The following is a 25,008-nucleotide window of genomic DNA, read 5'->3' on the forward strand; positions in this document are numbered from 1 at the left end:
AATCCCATTCCTGAGAGTTCTGCCCTCATGATCTATTTATCGCCCAAAATACAACCACCCACCCATCTCCTAATACCATCAGCCTGAGGCTTCGGGTTTCCACATATGCATTTGGGGAGGGGACAGAAACAGCATGCACCACATCTGCTGAAATGCCTGTCAGTATTATTGTACTTTAGACTTAAGATCAGAGGCTATGTCTTTCAGTTCTGTATTTCAGACATACTTAAGGTATACGGCTGCTGTGACAGACATTGCCTCTCACACACAGCAGGAGAATGAATCTGAGAGGACAATGAGCAAGTGTATAATTGACCTCGAAGATAACACAATGAGGGTTCCAGAATAAAAGCCAATTGATGTGGAAGTGCATGTGTGCAACAACCACAGGCCCTGGGCTCTCAGTCTGTTTTCTCAGAGTACATGTGTGATGTATTTGCCCACATGTGGATTTCATCTTGGAGGTCAACCCAGGATTTTTCTCTTTCACTGAGGGTCTGTTTACTGACAATATGTAGACATAGTTTCTGGGGATCTTGCACTTGTCTAAGAGGGCTCGTCCACCATGTCAGGGTTATAGCACCTGACTACCAGCCCATTCTCTAGACATGAGACAAAAGCGGTTGTTCAGGGAAGCTAAGACTAATTACAGAGAACATGGAGGACACTGAGGTAGCCCAGAGGGAAAACAAAGAAAGATTAAAAAGCAAAATTCTACCTTTGACTGTCTCAAATGAGAAAGTGAAGGCATTCTACCCACAAAACAAGGATGCTATGAAAAAGAAATTTAAAAATACAGTGCTCAATATATATTCAACAAGAGAGTGATAAGATAAACTAAAGGCTATCTCCTTAAAAATAGAGCACAAAGTAAAGAATATAGAGTAGAAGAGAGATTCAAATGAAAAACCAGAGAGGTGGTGTCATGAGAAGGACTTGGTAAAACAGAGCTATGAGCCTAGAGATGGGGGAAGCCTCTAGGATCTAGAAAATGCAGTAAAATGGATCCTTTCCAGAACCTCCAGGCAGGGACACAGCCCGGCCAGCACCTGGACGCTAGCCCAGTGAGGCGTATTTGGGCCTTCTGACCTCCAGTCCCAGAAGGTAATAAACATCCACTGTTTAGCCCCACCCCCAAGTTTGTAGTAATTTGTCATCCACAGCAAACTGAAACAGACCTTACTGCATCTGTCATTCCTTCCTTCCCTGGTTGCTCTAGGACATTTCCTACAAGCCTGCTTCCTTTGCCTCTAATTCCTGAACACCAACAGTGCTTCCTTCACAGAAAATACATTCTCTGCTCGCCCATAGCATTCAGCACCTGACTCACTATAGTGAAGTCAGTCCTAACGTTTTGCTGGCTTCCAATTCCCTGGATCCCAGTGGATTTCTCTGAGACTCTGGCTGTCCTGACTTACTCCCACCCTTGGTCCCTCATCATACCAGTGCTCACAAGAACACTAACTCCCAGACCTTCTATGAATCACAGGAACTAAAAGGATTCTGCACTGTGTCTCCTGCTAACACTACCACGAGCTACTTCTTTTATTTTTTAAACTGAGTTTATTTATTTATTTGAGAGGCAGAGTCACAGACAGAAAGACAGAGAGAAAGGTCTTCCAGCCGCTGGTTCACTACCCTAATGGCTGCAGCAGCCTGAGCTGGGCTGATCTGAAACCAGGAGTCAGGAGCTTCTTCTGGGTCCCCCACATGGGTGCATGGATTTGGCCTATCTTCCGTTGCTTTCCCAGGCCATAACAGAGAGCTGGATCAGAAGTGGAGCAGCTGGGACGAGAACCCATGCCTATAGGGGATGCTGGCATCACAGGTGGAGGTTTAGCCTATTATGCCACAGCCCCTCCCCCCAAACTACTTCTGTAACTGTTTTCTTTTTTAAAAATTTTACTTAAGTTATACAAGTTTCATGTATTTCATATACACAGATTTAGGAACACAGCGATATTACTCCCTACTGTTTCTCCCACACAAGCTCCAACCCTTCCTCCTCCTCCCTCTCACATTCACACTCTTAATTATTTTTAAATATTTTATTTATTTATCTGAGAGGTAGAGTTACAGACAGTGAGAGGGAAGGAAAGAGAGAAAGGTCTTCCCCTCCACAGGTCCACTGCCCAGATGGCCACAACAGCTGGAGCTGTGCCAATCCGAAGCCAGGAGCCGGGAGCCTTCTCGCAGTCTCCCATGGGGGTGCAGGGGCCCAAGCACCTGGGCCATCCTCCACTGCTTTCCCAGGCCATTGCAGAGAGCTGGATTAGAAGAGGGCAGCCGGGACTAGAAGCGGCACCCACATGTGATGCCAGCACTATAGGTGGAGGATCAACCCACTGCATCACTGCGCCAGTCACCCCACTCTTAATTTTTACAAAGATCTATTTTCAGTTTATTTAATGATTGTATAGTCAATCCTACACTAACTGAAAGTTCAACAATAGTATGAAGAAGTAAAAACAACAACAACATCAAAACCAACATATTATTCCTCAATGGAAGAGTCAATGGCTATAAACACCCTCCACACAGGTCCACGACATTCCTCTTCCTCTCATAGCATTTCCAGTGCAGTTTTATCCACAATTTTCCACTGAGAGTACACATCTTACACTTCTTTTCTCATTGTTTATCCCTGCCTAGCACAGTATGTCCCTAATCTGCCATCTTGGAATCTCTGTAACTGTTGTTCACAGGAGTGAATCTTGGTTATCTTCCTAAAACCCTTTTAAACAAAAAATACCTTCAGTTAGTCCACTCAGCTCTGGTTGAATACTTTATGCCAGTCAGAAAAAAAAAAAAAAAAAAAAAAAAAAACACCTATACTACTGTGGTCTGGTTGCTGTCAGTCCACAAGTAACTAATAAGAAGGTTTCTTTCTTTTAGAGTTGGAAAGGATTATAGACTGCTGAAAACTGGGATCCTAGCCAGAGGTTTAAGGGGAAAATGGGAAAAGGTGTTTATCAAGATATAAATAATGACTGAGACATGCCAAGGAGAGTTTTTGAGTGCGGCAAGCAATTAGTAACTGGGGAGACACCACGAGTAATATGAGAGATGGGGCAGAGGCAGGGAATCTGCAAGACAGGTCAAGTTCACCTGAGTTCAGAATCTAAGTTATATGAGTAAGTGCCTCGCTTGAGATCAATTTGTCCCAATTACTCAATTCCCTCTGACCTAAGACTAAAATCAAATTATTCTCTGGTCAGCCTGCAAGGAGGCCTGGTGGGAGGTTTGTATCCACAGCCTCTGTTTGATTTATTTTACTGAGCACTAGGAATGGCCTGCAAATATACACAAAACTTGCAACAAGGATTCTGCGTCAAGCTGGCAAAACCTTATTTTAGGAGACAACTGCACTGTTGGGGATAAAGAACAGATTCTCTTGTCTCTGTTGTTCCCCCAAGTTTGCTTTGATTAAAATGGGAATCCCCAAGGCTTTATGCAGGGTTCACACCCAATGAGAGAGCTGCCCCACCAGCAGCAGCGCTATAATGGTCTTCTCTTGTTCCTGAACTCAGCACATGGCCGTTCATTAATTAACATGGCACCCCATGAGCACATTATTTCAAAACTGTGGGCTACAAAATAAGACCTTAGTGCCATGGTATTGCCCACACATTAGTATTGCCACTCCTTTCTGTTGTGTATTTCTAATTATAAATTTATGAATTTTGGCTGGCGCCGCAGCTCACTAGGCTAATCCTCTGCCTGCGGCGCCGGCACCCCCGGGGTTCTAGTCCCATTTGGGGCGCCGGATTCTGTGCCGGTTGTTCCTCTTCCAGTCCAGCTCTCTGCTGTGGCCCGGGAGTGCAGTGGAGGATGGCCCAGGTGCTTGGGCCCTGTACCTGCATGGGAGACCAGGAGAAGCACCTGGTTCCTGGCTCCGGATGGGCGCAGCATGCTGGCTGCAACGTGCCGGCTGTAGCAGCCACTTGGTGGGTAAACCAATGGAAAAAGGAAGACCTTTCTCTCTGCCTCTCTCTCTCTCTCACACTGTTTAACTCTGCCTGTCAAAAAAGAATTTTAAAAAATTAAAAAAATAAAATAAAATTCATTATCTTTTCCTTCAACATATCTATGTTGAACTTTCAGTGCAGTAAGCCACTTTATTACATGCTGTGCAAGTCCTACAGGTAAATAGGATGGAGTCAGGGCCTCAAGGTACTGAAAGCTGGCAGTTGGGACAACCTTTAGAGGGACACAAAATGTGTGGCCATTACCCTGGAGTTAGGCCTACACATATGGGGCCATTGTTTGGGGCAGTGCTTCAGCTGCTGCTTGGAATGCCCACAGCTCACGTCAGAGTGCCTGGAGCAAGTCACAGCTCCACTCTTGTCTCCAGCTTCCTGTTAATGTGTACTTTGGGGGGCAGCGGTTGATGCCACAAGTGCTTGGGTCCCTGCCACCCACATGAGAGAACTGGATTGATTTCTGGCCCTGGCTTTGGTCAGGTCATTCTAAGCATCTAGGGAATGAACCAGCAGATCAGAAAGATATCTTTCTCTTCACCCTCCATGCCTTCCTTACTCTCTGCCTTTCAAATAAAGTAAATCGATTTTTAAAAAATGAATATGTACAAATCTTAGATTACTCCCCTCAGCCCTAACCCTTCTATTTTTACTATTATCTAAATTTTCCCTTAGGAATTTTGGTTGTAAGATATCAGACTCAAGAAATGTCTGGAAGATGGCACTGTTCCGTAGTGGTTTAGGCTGCTGTCTGTAATACCAGCATCCCATGTGGGCACCAGTTTGTATTCTGGCAGTTCTACTTCTGATCCAGCTCCCTGTTAGTGGCCTGGGAAAAACAGTGGAAGATGCTCCAAGTACTTGGGCTCATTCTACCCGTGTGGGAGCCTGGATTGAAAGTCCTGGCTTTGGCCTAACCTAGTACTGGCCATTGCAGCCATCTAGGGTATAAACCAGTGGATGGAAGATCTCTTCCTTTCTGTCTCTCCTCTTTTTGTAAATATTTTAAAATAAATAGGCAAATCTTTTTAAAAGATGTCTAGACAGTGCAACTAGACTCTGGACACTATGATCAGTGGTTAATCCTCATAACAACCTTATGAGTAAGAGAATGTTACCCTCCTATTCTATGTAATGTTATTTCCCAAGTCATCTTTGTGTTTTCACAAAAGAGTTGCAGAAATTGGCTCTCACCTTTTTTCTTCTTGCTCTTATCCACACTCACCAATAGAGGACTTCCAGGAACATGTGTATTTCTATTCCCACAAACTATTGTTTATGTAAAACAGACTAAGAACCACTACCGTCTCCCCCTGGTAAGTCTCCCCCACTGTCCTGGTGAAAGCCCACACGGTTGAGATCCCACCCAATAGAGATGAGAAAATCTGAGCTCTGTGAGTCAGTGAGTTGTCCAAGGGCACATGCTTCTGAGACAGTGCACGTTTGACTATAAGGACAGCCCCTTCTCTCTGTATTAGAGCCAATTACCTCTTGTCTAATATGAAGTCATAACACATTATCTCACTTGTATGTATTCCAATATACATTCACAGTGACACAGATTAATTTCTTCTGGCATATAAACTGGAATGTGGCAGTTGAGTGCCAATCTAAGAGAAGGTCAGAACGGAAGCCTTGGGGCCTGAAGGACTCCTAGGAGATAAAAGGGCAGCAAAACACAGCGACTCGGCAGGCAGGGTTTAGAGTGGGGACAGAGCCAAGTGCAGGCCTCACTATTAGTCTGGGCTGAACATAGTTTAAATGGCTTTATATACTTAAGCCTAGTAACTGGGCTACAAATTTCATTAGCTAACCAGAAATCTTTATAGATGTTAACAAAACGCCCACTCTATGCCAAGCCCATATATCATTGTTTGGTGACATTAATTTATTTCTAGAACCTCTATAATTTATTTCTATAATCTCTATAATTCATTTCTGTAATTTCTGTAATTCCTTTGGGTAGGGAATGCCTCTTGCATCTTTTGTCCCTCTCTGCCTTTGGCAGAGTACATTAATAGCTTTTGTTGCCTCAAATTTCAAAGGAAATGGAAATTCAAAAATTTGTAACCCAATGGGTCTTCTTCAAAAATGGCCAGGGCTCTCTCTTAGGATGCAAATCCATGTACCTATTGCAATGAACCACTCTGCAGTCATGGATAATGATTAAATCCAGGTTTCTGCTCTCCCTCTTTGAACATATGTGCATGCATTTCATTTTATTTGTTTCTGCAGGATTAAGGAAGCCAAAACCTCAGGCTCTTGGAGAAAGTGCTCACTTATTGCAATTAAAATATCTCTTCTTAGTATGACCTCAGAAAGGTGAGTGTTTTACCTTTTCTAAGTCAGTGAATATTTCATCTCCCTTACTGTGGACAAGTGTTGAACCATATATTATTCCTGTTTGCTGTCCCAATCTGTTCATTCTCAGCTCATTCTCACTCTCTCATTTTAAATGAAAGCTTGAAATTGCACAAGAATTCTAACAGTGCCATCCCTTTTACTCTCAACATTTCTATGAACTTCAAGTACCTGAGCAGAATTTTGTTTCTCCGCATCTACCAAGTGAATTAGTGTAGACAGAGGGTGCACAACTCACACCATTTGCAGGAACTATTTCTTAGGATCAGTAATTTTAAAGCAGTGTACCTCCCCTGGCTATTAAATATGTCATCCTAGGAAATGCTGCTCCTTTCTACCCATCTCCTTCATCATCCATGTGTCAGCCATGCCTCAGGCCTGCTGGGCATCTGCTGTTTACCAGTGGGCCCCAGTCTGCCCTCCCGCCCCCTGGCAAAGTCCTTGGAGGAATGAATTATCAAAAACACAAGTGCCCATGGAGAATATAATCCAAAATGTATTAGCAATCATCTTGGCACACAGAGTAAATTAACTGAAATTTCATTAAAGAAGAAAACTAAAAGGTAAATATCTTCTCTTCTTGTGGTTACTAAAGTGTTCAGCATAGATCAAAGTGATGATTTTTTATAAATTTTATTTGGCCAATTTTTGGAAAAATAGTTATGGATAAGATATTTTATGTCAGTTAAATAATATTTTGATAAATAAGACATGCAAGAGAAGGCCATAGAGGAATTTGTGAAGGCAAATACATAACAAGATAATTACAATAGATGTGGCTAGCAGAATAGTAATGCTATTTACCAATAGGACTGCAGAGGACGATGACTCACTGCAGCCTACTGAAAGATGGAGAGGGAAAACCAAAGGGTTCTCTGGAAAGAAGTCAGACCAAGATTGAGCTTAAAGATTGAGTATTTACTATCTTTTTTATTTTCTCAGAGAAACAGAGGGAGATGGTAGGGATGAAGGAGAGAAAGGTAGGGAGAGGGAGAGGGAGAGAAAGAGAGAGAGGGCTCCTCAATGCCAGCAGCAGTTAAGGCTGGGTTGGTGCTAAAGCTCTATCAGAGAACTCAATGCAGATCTCCCACATGGGTGACAGGAGTCCAGTTACTTCAGTTGTCACCGTGACCTCCCAGGGTATGCATTAGCTAGAAACTGGAATCAGGAGCCAAAGCTGGGTATCAAATCCAGTGACTCCAATGGGGTACATGGGCATCTTAACATCTTAACTGCTAGGCTAAATGGCTGCCTTGCTACCTTTTTGAAAAGGAAGAATTTGTAGAAAAGAGAAGCTTATTAAGACATATTGTTGCCCTTTCTATTGTATTCATTATTAGCACATCTTGGGAAATCTATTAGTACGGCTTCTTTAGAATTCATTCCACCTGGTGAACTCCATGGACCCTTGCCCCCATTTAATTTCTGTGCATTTGCTTAATTAAGACACTATGATAAGTTGGGCCGACATTTCCTGGCAATTTATCATCAGCTGGGGAAGCTTAAGTCTTGAAGCAAATCTGTAAAAATATGCAGGTATGTTTATATAAAAGGTAGTTAAACTATTACCTTTTCATGTCGAAAAGGTTCATGTTGTGGCAGACAAGCTGTGTCTGTGGTTTTGGTTCTTTTCCTACTCACTAAAAGCCATCCATAAATAAACAGGAAGAAAGAAGCTCACCCTTTGAGGCTGACACTTTGTCTTCTGCACTAGATAGTTGGAACCGAGGTTGACATGAAGAACTTTCCTGAGAGTCACTGCTGGTCAACACTGGGACCGTTGCTTTGAGAATTTAGTGAGAATCATCATAAAGACCTTTAAAAATAGACAAGTTCTGTTTAGAGATGGTGGAATGGGAAAAAAATGAGTCCCATGATTGTCCTTATAAAAAGTTTTGAAATGGTCAGCTCCAAGTGTCACACCTGGAGTTTTCACAGAATTTACCATATAACTGTTGTTTACCTGGAGTCTGGGTTCCAGACTCTATACCAAGTATTTTTTTATCCTGCAACAGAGATACAGGCTTAGAAGTGTCCTCCTTCAGTTATATTATGAGTGGACTCATTTCTCTGCTGTCTCCCATCCCATTATTTGGGCTAAGTCATGAGACTTTTGCCTTAAAGAAATCTGGGATTGAGAAGTGGATGGGGCAAGGCAAGTTCATTCATTCAGACAGGAGGGGAAAATAGAAACAAAGCTTCCTCCCTCCCAGCCTGGTGGGATAATGGAAAAGAAAGATAGAACAGCAACAAAAAAGTTTTATTCCCATTATAAGTCAAATGCAAGATTGATTAGGAGCCTAATGATAGGTATGGGTGGATACAGACATTGGTGGAGTTGCTTAGCTTCTAGGAAAGATGGTAGAGGAGGCTGCAGGCCCCCAGAAAAGCCTACAGAAATGATGCAATGTACTCAGTTTCACTGTCAGAGGTGTCACGGGGATTAGAATATGGATCAGCCTGGATCTAGTATCCACAGTCTTCCCACGATGTCTCATGATTTTCTTTCTTTTTTTTTTTTTTTCTGAAGATAGAGACATGCGTTGCTCTATATTTGAAGGAAGATGAAGAATCCATGGGAATAGGCCTTTTGTCTTCCAGGACTCTTACTGAGACTTAGGGGAGATATAAAGGAAAAACCGTTGTTTTTAATAGGTCTGAAGGTCACCATGGAGTACCTGCGGGTGGCTGCACACAGTGCCTCCAGAAGCGACTGGGTTAAAGGGAGGCTTAACGTTACATTTTTGGAGCTGTTGTTGGGGAAGTGAAGAAATATGAAAATAATAATTGCTCAAGAGGTAGCAAGTGGCTTGTGGTGTTGATTTAATTAGAAGAGAAAGAAGAACTGACTAATTCAGTGCAACAGACATTAATTAAGTTCCTACTTTATACACGACACGATGTGAGAATGAGATGCTACACAGACCACAGCAGGATACAATCAAATATAATACAAGACAGGGCAGCGAAACTGATTTTCTTTTTCCTGATTTTAAAGCGGCTCCTTTCTTGCTCTAATCTTGGTAAAACTAAAGGTAAAATCTGCACCTGTGTGAAGGCGATATGGTGCGGAGCTCTCAGAAAAGGCTGAGCCACTTAATAAATTTGCAGCCCCTTTTCACCTTGTCATGATCTCCCTGTCTGCTGCCGTATCTGTGGCCTCTATCGCGTAGTATGCTTTCTTATTTTCTTTAAGCTCTTATCCAGTTCAGCTTTGTTCATCAGCTGTTATGCAATCTACACAAGCAAAATTCTCCTTGGACTCGTCCGACTCAAGCATACATTGATAAACAGCAACTTTGGCAATGGCTGTTGCACACGTTTACGGGGCACTTACATCTCACCCAGCGGTGACACGGGCCAGATTATTTTTACCACAACCCAAAGACAAAGGCACTTCACAGTTACCCAAAAAGGCTTACTCTGAAATACTGTAAAGGAGATTGTGTGGGAACAAAACAAATGGGAATAGAATTTTAGTTTCCAGGAAACAAGAAAAACTTAAGACTTTTTCAGTTACGAAGCCACATTGTTGGAAAAATAATAATGCATTCCTTTGTACCCTTTACAGAAAATTAAAAAAAAAAATGCTGTGTTTAATTCTCTAAGGAGAATAAACCGGGGTTGGGAAGTGTGTTCTTAGGGAAATCTCACGAAGGAATCAATGGCACATCCTGCCCTAATTTGTCCTGATCTAGGCCAGCCAGCTTCCTTGGCTAGGCGGCCAGGACTCTCACATGGTTTCAGGGGCATTGGGGGGTCCCAAGCATTCCTGCCCCACCAAACAAATCATGCTATTAGAGAGCCTGAGTAGACCCAGTGACATGGCAGGGCAGCACAGGGCTTTCTGATGGGAGCAAGAAACCTGTCTAAACCATGGCTTTTCAGTGTGCACAGAGTGCACATGGAATTTTCTGGAAAGATAGTGGGGGAGGGGTGAGTGGAAGACATCTGTGCTTTGCCATTGCCTTATTCTAAGGCCTTGCCCTAGCTCTCTTGCAATCCACTCCTACCATGATAGAAGGCATGGAGCAAATGCAGAGCTACCATGCACAAATCTGCTGACTCAGCATGAGCACTCCAAGACCTCTCAGAAGTTCAAGGCAGAGCAAGGCCTTCAACGCTCACCACACTGACTCGTACTGGCTCTTCTTCTCATCACATCAGCCTTATGTGTCCTCCTGCTTATACAACTGCACTGCCCCCTATATACCCTGAGTCATACAGGTGCATAGGCGAAGGCAGGTGGGAAAATTTGGGGGAAGGAACTTGAAAGAAGCACTCTGTTAGAGCTGAGGGAATGTGCACTTTTCACATGCCTTCATGTCATGGAGGACCACGGGCTATGAGAGATAGCCATGCACCACGGCCATTTCTCTCCCCTGGATGCAATGTAGACAACATTTCCCAATCTCCCTAGTGGTTGAGTGGCTTGCAGCTGCACCTGCCACTCAGGGTGTGGGCAGAAGCAGTTACTGCCCTTGGCCCCTTACCTTCCTGGGCAGTCCTCTTCTTCCCTTCTTGCTGCTGGGTGTTGACATTCAGGGTGACCCTGAGTGCTCCACTGTGAACACGGGGATCCTCTTTCAGCCTAGGTCTCTGTAAGGCCATAAGCACCATTGCTAGGGACTGCAAGGTGTCATATAAGTAAGGAAAGAAAAGACCAGAAAACTCTTCTTCCCTCCCTCTCTTTGTCCTTCGTGGCCTCCTTCTCTTCCCACCCCCTCACAGAGGGAAGTCCACAAGAGGACATAATGAGACTTCGCAAGCCGTCACCTTGATCTTGGACTTGCGGCTTCCAGAACTTTGAGGAGATAAATTTCTGTGGTTTCAGCAACCTGTGGTATTTTGTTGTGGTGGTCTGAGCAGACTACTACAACCATACATCCCACTCTCACTCCCTCCCTTTGCAGCAGATTGGATTTTACAGGATGGAAAATAAACCTCTCTTTTTGTTAAGCCACTGAGATTTCAAGCTTTATCTCTTACAACAGCTAGTGTTTACATTTCTAATGCAAAGACCAGGCAGCGCTAATCAAGTGTGTGATATCCCTTTTCACAAAGTGTACAGGCTGGGCTTTTATATGCAAACCTTACCTTTGTGTACAAGATTCTTTGAGGTCAACTTCCCAGATTATTAAAACAAAAATAAAAGGGAGCACTTATTTAATAGATATTTTTAAAATAAGAATATGTTAAGTCTTTCAGCTTTTCAAAAATTTGATGAATGTTAGCTCATTTCATCCTCAGAACAATCTGGGAGGTACAGTTATGATAACCCCGGTGTTACAGGGGAGGATGCTAAAGAACAGAGAAGTTGAGTGACCAACCCAAGGTTACACAGCTAGGAAGTGGTAGTCAGGAATGCAACTCAGGCATTCTGATCCCAGAGTCCATGCACTGAACCACTTCCCATAAGAGTTTATTTATCTTTGTTATCCATGTTTTGATTTATTTCCTGTAACCTATAAAAAGATGAGGTTTACATGATCTGGGAGACAAAGACTATTGCAAAGAGTGAGAAAAATGTTAATTGAAACGTACATAATTTATTGTAACCCCCAAAACTGCCAAGCCTGTTTTGACCATCAATCTCAATGACTCCTGGTTCCAGCTGTGCTCTCTTGAACTTGGGAGGAGAGGACACAGGCTCAGAGTCTGAGGGCTTTCTGTCCACATCTCCTGGGTAGGCTCAGCTCCAGGCACTCTTCATGTCTGAGAAACTACCTTATGGTTAGAAGCTTGCACCATATGCTTGCTTTCATACTTAAGAAAAATCTTTAGGTCACTTAGGATTAAACCAAAGGGTGACAAAAATCTTTCCTAATATATTTCTCTTTCTAAATAAGCCAAGGCCCTAACACCATCCACCACACACAAACATACACACTTTTTTCCCATCTAAGATTGATGCAGTTTAACTTATACGGTTTCCACTTCCAGCATAGTTGATCTTTTGTAATAACATCCTGCATTCAATAGTATTCCTCTGTTGGTTTTTAATGTCATTATTCTCTGAACTGTTATTAATTGACTTAGGGAGGGGCTAGGAGCATTGATTAGGTGCTGGCGGACTAGCAGGAAGTCAGAGATCTCAACAACCGGCAGACATATCTGGATTCAAGCTCCAGCTCTAGCATCCTTCATGACGATTAACAAATCCGTTAGGTTCACCAGGCTCAGTTTCCACATCTCCAAAAGACAGATGTTATGTAAAATCTACTCAGTGCGACTGTTGAAAGCACAGCTGTCTTGTCGGAGACCAGGTCATTTTGTAGTAGTGTCTAAAACCTACATATATACAAGAATGAGTCCCATGATGCTGCTACTCTTTTTTTTCCAGTTTTTCTTTTTTTAAACTTTTTTTTATTTTTTTATTTAGTAAATATAAATTTCCAAAGTACAGTTTATGTATTACAATGGCTTCCCCCCCATAACTTCCCTCCCACTCGCACCCCTACCATCTCTGCTCCCTCTCCCATTCACTTGCATCAAGATTCATTTTCAATTATCTTTATATACAGAAGATCAATTTAGTATATATTAAGTAAAGATTTCATCAGTTTGCACCCACACAGAAACACAAAGTGTAAAATACTGTTTCAGTACTAGCTATAGCTAGTACTGAATTAAGGACAGATCCTACATGAGAAGTAAGTACGCAGTGACTCCTGTTGTTGACTTAACAATTTGACATTCTTGTTTATGGTGTCAGTAATCTCCCTAGGCTCTAGTCATCAGTTGCCAAGGCTATGGAAGCCTTTTGAGTTCACCGACTTGATCTTATTCAGACACGGTCGTAATCAAAGTGGAAGTTCTCTCCTCCCTTCAGAGAAAGGTACCTCCTTCTTTGATGACCCCATTTTTTCCACGGGGATCTCACTTGCAGAGATCTTTCATTTGGGTCTTCTTCTTTTTTTCCAGGGTGTCTTGGCTTTCCATGCCTAAAATACACTCATGGGCTCTTCAGCCATATCTGAATGCCTTAAGGGCTGATTCTGAGGCCAGAGTGCTATTTAGGACATCTGCCATTTTATGAGTCTGCTGTGTATCCTGCTTCCCATGATGGATCGTTCTCTCCCTTTTTTATTCTATCATTTAGTATTCACAGACACTAGTCTTGTTTGTGTGATCCCTTTGACTATTAGACCTATCAGTGTGATCAATTGTGAACTGAAATTGATCACTTGGACTAGTGAGATGGCATTGGTACATGCCACCTTGATGGGATTGTATTGGAATCCCCTGGACGTTTCTAACTCCACCATTTGGGGCAAGTGGGATTGAGCATGTCCCAAATTGTACATCTCCTCCCTCTTTTATTTCCACTCTTATATTTAACAGGGATCACTTTTCAGTTTTATTTCAATACCTAAGAATAAATGTATGTTAATTACAGAGTTCAACCAATAGTATTAACTAGAACAAAAAGAAATACTAGAATGGATAAAGTATTACAGTGTACATCAACAGTCAGTGCAAGAGCTGATCAAGTCACTGTTTCTCATAGTGTCCATTTCACTTCAACAGGTTTCCTTTTAGGTGGTTTGTTAGTTGTTCACCGATCAAGGAGAACATATGATATTTGTCCCTTAGGGACTGGCTTAATTCACTCAGCATGATGTTTTCCAGATTACTCCATTTTGTTGCAAATGACCGGGTTTCATTGTTTTTGACTGCTGTATTGTATTCTATAGAGTACATGTTCCATTATTTCTTTATCCTGTCTACTGTTGATGGGCATTTGGGTTGATTCCAGGTCTTGGCTATTGTGATTGGGCTGCAATAAACATTAATGTGCAGACAGCTTTTTGTTTGCCAATTTAATTTCCTTTGGGTAAATTCCAAGTAGTGGGATGGCTGGGTTGTATGGTAGGGTTATATTCAGGTTACTGAGGAATCTCCAGACTGACTTCCATAGTAGCTTAACTAGTTTGCATTCCCACCAACAGTGGGTTAGTGTCCCTTTTTCCCATATCCTCACCAGCATCTGTTGTTGGTAGATTTCTGTATGTGAGCCATTGTAACTGGGGTGAGGTGAAACCTCATTGTGGTTTTGATTTGCATTTCCCTGATTGCTAGTGACCTTGAACGTTTTTTCATGTGCCTGTTGGCCATTTGGATTTCCTCTTTTGAAAAATGTCTGTTGAGGTCCTTGGCCCATCTCTCAAGTGGGTTGTTTGTTTTGTTGTTGTTGCTACTTTTAAAAGTGTGTGTTAAAGGGCACAGAGTTTTATTTCAACTTCAATACTTTTATTTAGCAGAGAAGAAAATGATTTTGGTCTGCTGGAAAATGCAACTCCAAAGGTTATTTGGTGCCTTGTAAAATATTAACCAGTTTTTTGTATAATCCAGATGTCCTGTGTCACTGGCCTTTGACACTGTAGTCCCTGAATGACAAGGACACATTCTGAGAAAAGTCTCATTAGGCAAGCGCTTAGTTGTACCAACCACACAAAGTGCCCTTACACAAACTTGAATGATATAGATCACCTAGTCAACCCGGCCTCTTCATACAATCACTGGATGTGGTAAACATGGCATGTCTGAGACTGCTGCGGGTAACACGACATGCTGTTTTACAGTAAACTTTTATGTTTTTGTAAATAGAAAAGCAACTCTAAAATGACAACAGAAATTATAATAAATAAATAAACTGGTGACATAGTTGTTTGTCATCATTACCAAGCATTAGACAGTGTGCACAAATGTATTGATCTTTTTTATATGACACCCAGTAAAGGAGGTCTGTTTACACCAGCATCACCTCAAACGCATGAGTAATGTAGCATATGATAATGTTACAATGGCTGCAGCATTATTAGGCAATAGGAATTTTTCAGCTCCAATATAATTTTATAGGACCACCACTATATGTATGTCTCATCAGTCACCAAAATGTCATTATGTGGTTAACGACTAACTTACTCTAAAATTTTCTTATTAAATTGTCTAGAAATGCCTAGCTCTTCAAATATTCTTTGAACTCATCTTAACATCTAAGTGATTCTCTCATAAGATAATGACTTGAACAAAATCCTTGATGTGTATTCATCTCATATTTACATAAGGGTCCTAATTTTACCTGTTGAAATTACGCTTTAGGAACAGGAATAAAAGTCACAGTCCAAGTGTTACCACCTATCATAAGAGTGATTATGTCAGTCAGGGATTAAAAAAAAGTGATGCTTCCAACTTTGTTTTTGCTGTATAACAACAACAAAAGGTTGAACAGCTAAAGCAATCTAATACAAAAAAAAAAAAAAAAGCTGAAGGCATCACAATACCAGATTTCAAGACATACTACAAGGCAGTTATAATCAAAACAGCCTGGTACTGGTACAGAAACAGATGGATAGACCAATGAAATAGAATAGAAATGCCAGAAATCAAGCCAAGCATCTATGACCAACTTATATTTGACCAAGGACCTGAAACCAATCCCTGGAGCAAGAACAGTCTCTTCAACAAATGGTGCTGGGAAAACTGGATTTCCACATGCAGGAGTATGAAACAGGACCCTTACCTTACACCTAAACAAAAATCTACTCAAAATGAATTAAAGACCTAAATATATGATCTGATACCATCAAATTATTAGCAAACATTGGGAAAACACTGCAAGATATTGGAATAGGCAAAGAGTTCTTGGAAAAGACCCCAGAGGCACAGGCAATCAAAGCCAAAATCAACAAATGGGATTACATCAAATTGGGAAGTTTCAGCACTTCATTAATAATCAGAATATATGAAGAGATCAAGAAACTCCACAAGAACAACAACAACAACAACAAAAAAAAACAGTAAATAAATGGGCAAAGGATTTAAACAGATGTTTTTCAAAAGAAGAAATCCAAATCGTTGACAGACACATAAAAAATGCTCAGGATCACTAGCCATCAGAGAAATGCAACTCAAAACCACAATGAAGTTTCACCAGCCCCAGTTGGAATGGCTTTCATACAGAAATCAACAGAAAACAAGTGCTGGTGAGGATGTGGGGAAAAAGGTACCCTAATCCACTGTTGGTGGGAATGTAAACTGGTACAGTCACTATGGAAGACATTATGGAGATACCTCAGAAATCTGAATAAGACTTACAATATGACCCAGCCATCTTAATCCTGGCAATTTACCTAAAGAAAATGAAATCAGCATATGAAAAAGTTATCTGTACCCCCATGTTTTTCAGATCAATTCACAATAGGTAAGACATGGAATCAACTTAAATGCACATCAACTGAAGATTGGGTAAAGAAATTATGGGATATGTATTCTATCGAATACTACACAGCAGTAAAAAAAAAAAAGTGAAATCTGGTCATTTGCAATGAAATGGATGAATCTAGAAAACATCATACTGAGTGAAATAAGCCAGTCCCAAAGGGACAAATACCATATGTTCTCCCTGATCTATGAGTACTGAATTGATATAGCTCCTAAAATGAAATCTGTAGAAGTGAAATTGACACTTTGAGAAGCAATGACTTGAACAGCCCTTGTCTTCACTGTCAAGGAACATTTTTTTTTTCTCTTCTTCATACTATTTATTGAACTCTTTACTTAACATAGTTAATAATATGTGTATATAGTCAATTGAAAATAGATCTTAGTAAAAAATAAGAGTGGGAATAAGAGAGGGAGGTGGAAGTTTGTAACTGTAAAGCTATATAGTTGTGCATACATTCCTATGGACTTACTTCTAAGGGTACAGTTTATTATTTTTTTAAACTTTTATTTAATATATATTTCGAAAGTACAACTTTTGGATTATAGCGATTTTTCTCCCCATAACTACCCTCTCACCCACAAATCATCCCATCTCCTACTCCCTCTCCCATCCCATTCTTCATTAAGATTCATTTGTAATTATCTTTATATACAGAAGATCAACTTAGTATATACTAAGTAAAGATTTCAACAGATTGCGCCCATACAGACACACAAAGTGTAAAGTACTGTTTGAATACTAGTTTTACTATTAATTCATGTAGTAAACACATTAAGGACAGAGTCCCAAAGGGACAAATGTCACATGTTCTCCTTGATCTGTGACAACTAACTGAGCACCTAAAAGGATACAGTTTAAAAACTTGCCATGTGACCCCAATCCCATTAAGCTGGGGGATAAAAATGTCATCCTAAGTGTTAAAGTGATCATATTAAGTGTTAAAGAGATCATACGGATAGGATTAAGTGTTAAAGGGATCATATAAATAAGACCAAGTGTCTGGTAATAACAATAGATAGAATTAAAAAGGAAAGAATGTTCCAACATGGGAAGCAGTCCACACAGCTGACTCATAGAATGACAATCCCTTTAAATAGCACTCTGACCTCAGAATCAGCCCTTAAGGCATTCTTGTCTAGCTTAAAAACCCATGAGTGCATTTCAGGAATGGAAAGCCAAGACACTGTGGCAAAATAATGTCCTACATGAAGGTTCCCTGTGAGAGAGACCCCAGCAGAAAGACTTGGCCATCAAAGAATGATGTACTTTTCTCTGAATGGGAGAGAGCACTTCCACTTTTCTTATGGCCTTGTCTAAATATTGACAAAGTTTGTGGACTCAAAAGGCATCCATAGCCTTGGAAGCTAATGTCAAAAGTTTCTGCGGATCATTGATATCATACATAAGTGTGTTAATTGTCAAATTAACAACAGGAGTCACCCTATGCACTTACTTCCCACACAGTGTAGGCAGCCTTTGGACAAATCAAGGCCAGTCTTGGCTTGTGGAGTTCTTGGAATAAGAAAGTCACATACGCCCATCCTGAAGGAGGATGATAATCAAGAACGCTCTGTTAAAATTATCTGTGCCACCAGAGGCCCCAATAAGTTGCTTACATATGTTGTTATCTTTTGTGTTTCTTTGTGCTGGTTATGTATAAATACCACCGGGACATTGGAATAAACGAGCCTTGATCAGTCTTGTTGTCTTGGCTCCATTCTCTGCGATCTCTTGTCCCTTTTTTCAGTCCCTCTCCCTCCCTTAGGTTCCTTTCGACTGGTGTGGCTGGCCCGCACAACGCAGGACTTCTGTTCTCAATGAGTTGTATTATGAGAATTAACTTTAAAACTTGTTCTGAAACAGTTTGTGTGTGTGTGTGTGCACATGTGTGCAAATTGTTGAAATATTTACTTAGTATAGAAGAGGTCATCTGTGTATAAATTTAATTGAAATGAATCGTTTTTTAAGATTTATTTATTTATTTATTTGACAGGCATAGTTACAGATAGTGAGAGAGAGAGAGACATATAGAAAGGCCTTCCTTCTGTTGGTTCACTCCTCAAATGGCCACAATGGCCGGAGCTGTGCTGATCTGAAGCAAGGAGCCAGGTGCTTCTTCTTGGTCTCCCATGCAGATGCAGGGGCCCAAGCACTTGGGCCATCTTCTGCTGCTCTCTCAGGCCACAGCACAGAGCTGGACTGGAAGAGGAGCAGCCAGGACTAGAACCAGCACCCACATGGGATTCTGGTTACACAGGCAGAGGATTAACCTACTATGCCATGCAGCCGGCCCCTAAAAATGAATCTTCATGGAGAATGGGACTGGTAATGGGAGAGGGAGGAGGAGGTGGGGTGGGATTGTGGGTGGGAGGGCAGGTATGGTGAGAAGAATTATTATATTCCTAAAGCTGTACTAATGAAATTTGTACTCATCAAATAAAATATTTCTTTGGATAAAAAAAAAAACACATTTAAAAAATAAAAAAAAAATTTAAAAATGAAAAATTTAATATAGATATAAAATGTTTAATATAGTCATTAAGATGACACAACCTCTGGAAGACTGGACAGAGTCTATTTCAAGGAAGTCATAATGAACAGCCTCAGCTTCCACCTGGTGGATCCTTGGATATTGTCCATGAATCCTGAAATTCCAGAAATTTCTCTGCAACTATCACAGTCTGTAACAATGAAGTGAATTTTTTTCCATTGAAATATCTCTGAATTTCATGTGCATACACATTTCTCATACAGCCACCTCCAAAAGCCTTTTGTTTTTTCTCAGCCTTCTCAATCTCAAGCAAGGGCTCCCTCCTTGATAAACCAACCTGTGAGCATATGGAGGACATTCTGTCAAAGGGAGCTCTCAACTTCTCTGAAGACAGGGTAAATCTTAGAAAGGAGTGGTGATGATGCCTCATGGGAAATAAATAACACAATGCTGAAGCTCAATCTGCTATTTGTTTCTATACGGTATTTGGTCACTCCCTTAAGGAAACCATATTACAGATTAAAAGATCACGTGGTTTGGGGCCAGTGCTGTGGCATAGTAGCTTAAGCATTCACCTGTGGCACTGGTTCAATTCCTGGCTGCCCCACTTCTGATCCAGCTACCTTCTGATGCACTGGGAAAGCAGTAGATGATGGCCCAAGTCCTCGGGTCCCAGAACCCATGTGGAAGACCCAAAAGAAGTTGCTGGATTTAGATTGACCCAGCTCTGGCCATTGTGGTCATTTGGGGAGTTAATCAGCAGATGGAAGACCTCTCTCTCTCTGTAACTCTACCTCTCAAGTAAATACACAAGTCTTTAAAAGAAAAAAAATCACATGATTTATATAGAACCAGACAGAAGGGTGCTTAACTGGTCTTCAAGCATATGTGGCCAGGCTGTGAAGCCCCCAGAATATACTGTTTTTCAACCTGAGAAGAGGGTCGAGGAAGAGTATGAGCCTGGAAGTCAGGGACCCTGGTTTCCAACTGCAGCTCCACCTTTAACTACCTACCTGAAGAAGACCCTATGCTTGCCATTTCACCTTTTTGCATTTTTCTGTTGTCTCTTAAAAAAAAAGGAAAATAATACCTGTCATTCCATGCAGCTCACATATGTGGAAATATTTTAAAGTATACAAATAGCATACCAATAATTAGGTCCTCTTGTCAACAGAAGGGCCTAATGTTTGCTCAGTTTTGTTTGAATAGGCTTCTAGCACAGGGCTGGACCAGGGACATATACAAATGGTAAACAAAAGTGCAGCTGAGACATTGGCCTAAATCACATATGTGTGTGATATTTGTCAGTTATGATCTGTACCAGTTTGGAGCTACTGGTCCAATATAAGGTACTATAGTAAAATTCATAAACACAGAAAGTAGAATTGTGACTGCCAGTGCTGGAGGATGTATACATGATAGGTATGGATCTTGAATTTTTACAGGTGGAAAGTTCTTGAAATGATTGTGCAGCAGTGGAAATATACTTAACAACATTGAACTGTACACTTAAGATGGTAAACTTTATGTGTATTCTACCACAATTTTTTAAAGTAGTAAAAAAAAGAAGTGGTAGGCAAAAATCTAACTCTAATCATGGCTTCTTACCACCACCAGTTTGTTGGAGGGGTGGTTATTGTAGAATTTTAGGTCATTTACTTTGTCAAATTGTGTTACACATGGAGTTTATTTTTCCACTGAAAAATGACTAAATGAGGGAACTTATAAGCATACTGCCTTTCTTTTCTTTTTCTTTTTCTTTTTTTTTGACAGGTAGAGTGGACAGAGAGAGAGAGAGAGACAGAGAGAAAGGTCTTCCTTTGCCATTGGTTCACCCTCCAATGGCCGGCGCGGCCGGCGCGCTGCGGCCGGCGCACTGCGGCCGGCGCACTGCGCTAATCCGAAGTCAGGAGCCAGGTGCTTCTCCTAGTCTCCCATGGGGTGCAGGGCCCAAGCACTTGGGCCATCCTCCACTGCACTCCCGGGCCATAGCAGAGAGCTGGCCTGGAAGAGGGGCAACCGGGACAGAATCCGGCGCCCCGACCGGGACTAGAACCCAGAATGCCTGCGCCGCAGGAGGAGGATTAGCCGAGTGAGCCACGGCGCCGGCTATACTGCCTTTCTTAAATCATTTCCAGGGGATGCACTACAAAGGAAGGCCTAAAAATCCCTGACTTTGACAAGATGTGTCCAAGCTCCGCCACGTTTTCTTCCTTCCCACTCCATCCTGTCTCCCAAGGCCAACCTACTCCTCAAAACTACAAGTAGAAAATAAGATCACTGTAAATCATTTTACTAGACTATCTTAACGAAGTGAAAGGATTACTAAATTTTAATCACCACTGTGCTATTTGAGCTTGGATTATAAACCACTGTCTACTGTCACAGTACCTGGCAAAAGTAGGTGCACGATAATTTTGTTTTCAATAGACAGATGATATTTGCCTTCTGAAGCACAAGAAGGAAAGAACTCAAACAAACACATTTAAGCACATTGTGAGGGAAGCAATATGGTGCATGCCCTGGGACTTGGCAAGTGGGTTCCGTACCTGATTCTATCACTTACTAGCTATGTGACTTGGGCAACTCACTTCACTTCTCTGATCTTCACTCTACCCCATGTAATATGATGAAATGAAAAAATACTATCTGTAAAATGAAATGAAAAACATAAAGATCAACAGAACAGTCCTGTATGTCTTCTATTCATCTAAGCATTTTTCCCAGTTGAGACTTCCCTGGGCTGCAATTAATTTTGCCAATGGTCTTATCCTTTGGGTTTCCCCATGGAGCAATATAGAGACTGGAATTCTCAAAATTGCCTCTGGAAAAGTGGAGCCAAGACTGATCTTGCAAAGGGAAACTACAAAATATTTCTTTCTCAGCCTAGAGTTTGATAAACTGATGAGATATCAAACTGAAACCCTGAAGACTTGAGGATTTTTAACAAATTTTATTGCTTTATTGAAGACCTGAAAGAAGTGACTAATATCACATACTTTTAGAATTTGCTTCAATACAGTTTTAATTGTAACATTTATTTATTTAACTGTATAATTTAATTTCTTTGCATATAAAAGGGAAGTAGGGGAACCTTGGCCTACAGCCAGACAATTATAGATAAGTACTTTTTAGAGGAACCTCATATAAAAACAAGCCCTAACTCAATAATGGTAAATACAGTTGGAATGTGGTATTTGATCTTGTTGGAAATGCAAATTTTCCACTTAAAGTGTGATGCCATTACATGAAATTGATCAAACTTTCTCTCCATGGAAACTGACTTCCTACTCTAGTCATGGTACACAATATGCTAAATACAAAAACTTGTATTAGTTCCCTGGGACCACAATAACAAATTACCACAGACAGACTAGGTGACTGAAACAAGGGAAATGTGTTCTCTAACCATTGTGAAGGACAGAAGTCCACATCTGTGTCAACAGAACCACACTTCCTCTGCAGGTTCTTCATCTCTCCCAGGTTTTGGTGGGTCTCTGTGTTTCTTGGTTTGTGAACTGCATCACCTCAATCACTGCTTCTGTCCTATTCACTGTGCATCCTTCCCACTTGTAAAGATACACTTTAGATGCACCAGTTATGAGGTGCTTGCATCTCAACATCCTGTTTATATCCCAAACACGTCTGTAAAAACTATTTTCAAGTAATGTTGCATTCTGGTATTCATGGTTGCTGTGGTCTGGGTGTTTATGCTCTCCTCACATTCTTTTGTTGAAATCTAACCAACAATGTGATAATATTGAGATCGATCCTTTGTGGAAATAATTAAGCCACGAGGACGCAGCATTTGCGAGGGAAATTAGTGCCCATTATCACAGAGGCCAGAGGGGATTGGGCCACCTTTTCTGCTGTGTGAGGACACAGAGATGCTGACTGTGAAACAGAGCACAAGCCCCCACCAGGCACTGAATCTGGGGCAGGGACATCTTGGACCTCTCATCCTCCAGAACTGTGAGTCATCAATCTTGGGGGGAAACTCTTGAGTCCACTGTACCCCTTCCCCTCTTCTCTAATCCCTAGTTGATTAATGAAACCTCAGGGTTAGTTAATGACAGAACACAGCTGATCATTGGTTGAGATTCTCATTGGAAAGGACACATGACTGTCAGCATCCAGTAGAGAGTGTGGGCCAATAGAAATCCCATCTCATTCCCCATGGTGAAAGAAAGTGAAATTTACATTTTGAGGCTTGATGATTGTTTACAGCCCTTGTTGAGGAAGTGTTTTTTTGTTCATACTATTTGTTGAACTCTTTACTCAGTGTAGGGTCAATCTTAGGAGTATGAAGTTAACTGAAAACAGATTTTTGTAAAAATTAAGAATGGGAATAGAAGAGGAAGGAAGAAGGGTGGGAATGCAGGCAAGAGGGAGGGTAGGTAGGCAGTATCACTATGTTCCCGAGTATGTATACATGAAATACATGAAATACATGAAATATGTATACCTGAAATAAAATTTTCAAAAAGAAAAGTGAAATTAAGACATGAAGGCATAAAACAATGCTTTGTGGGTCTATGTTTTCCCATAGCTTCCACATAAAGCTTTCAATCTCTTACTTTTAGCTGTATTCAGATCTTATTTTTAAATTTTAGTAAGAATGAATGCTCCGCTGTCTTCAGTTTATCATTAGTATTTTTCAAAGCAATTGGGTTTTTGTATATATCTGGTACTAGATGGTTCTAGTTTTCTGGTTTGTCTGTCTGTGTCCTAAATAAGTACTTTTCTGAAGAAGGAAAAATATCAACATTTGAAAATGAGGTAACAGGACTCACTTTTGAAATGCCTACTGTGCGCATCCAGGTATTGAGCTAAGGAATAAGAGCTCTGATGAATAAAATCCTCATCTCCTCTCTCAAAGCTCAGACTACAAAAGAGCCTGCAAGCTTGCAGCAAAGCACATAAGCAACCATGGAGCATGCTTCCTCTGTAGACTTACTCCACTTTCACTGGGTGTGAAGCACTGAGAATTGCTAGAACTTTATAGAGGAAAATGCAAAGAGATCATTGTTTCTGGGCCTGTGCATCCCCATGACTGCCCACCACCATGGAGACAAGGGCCTTTCACAACACACACTCTCACCCCAAAGTGCCTTGTCCATTGTCCATCATTTTTGCCCTAATCATTCTCAAAAAAAAAAAAAAAAAAAAAAAAAAAAAAACCCTTCATGAATATCCATTTCTATAGAAAAGTCTTCCCAATGTTGAGGCATTGGAATGCACAGCAAGCAAGATTTTTCTACTTACACGTGAATGTTCTTTATGCTTCTGTTCCCTTTTCATTACATAAGGCTTCTGTCTTCCTTGGCCTCCCAAGTTCAGCGCTTTGCCTGCTTGTCAATACCTGATTGCATTAGTTTCTTCCCACAAACCACAGTGCTCATTTCTCTTCCATCTTGGACTTTCTATGACTGCACATAGATAATCAGAGCAGCACAGACAGCTGCTTTCTCTATCAGCAACATGTGGCTCATCCACCGTCCCTTCTTTGGTGATTTGGATTCCAACATTGTTTCAAATCTTGGTTTTCCTTTGCTTCCACTGCACTTCACCCACCCTGCTCCTCTCCATTTTGCTTCTCAGTTAGGCATCCTAATTCCATTATGTATTTTTGGAACATCGTTTGGGTAAGAAGATATCATGGAAATAAAGCAGGAAGGGAATGAACTTTCGCACTCCAAGTCAGAGTTGCTTACTACCTTTATTTATTTATTTTTTTGACAGGCAGAGTGGACAGTGAGAGAGAGAGAGACAGAGAGAAAGGTCTTCCTTTGCCTTTGGTTCACCCTCCAATGGCCCCCACTGCCGGCGCACTGCGGCCAGCGCACCGCGTTGATTCCAAGCCAGGAGCCAGCTGCTTCTCCTGGTCTCCCATGGGGTGCAGGGCCCAAGCACTTGGGCCATCCTCCACTGCACTCCCTGGCCAC

The sequence above is a fragment of the Oryctolagus cuniculus genome, chromosome 3, assembly GCF_964237555.1.
Source record: "Oryctolagus cuniculus chromosome 3, mOryCun1.1, whole genome shotgun sequence".
Taxonomy (NCBI): domain Eukaryota; kingdom Metazoa; phylum Chordata; class Mammalia; order Lagomorpha; family Leporidae; genus Oryctolagus; species Oryctolagus cuniculus.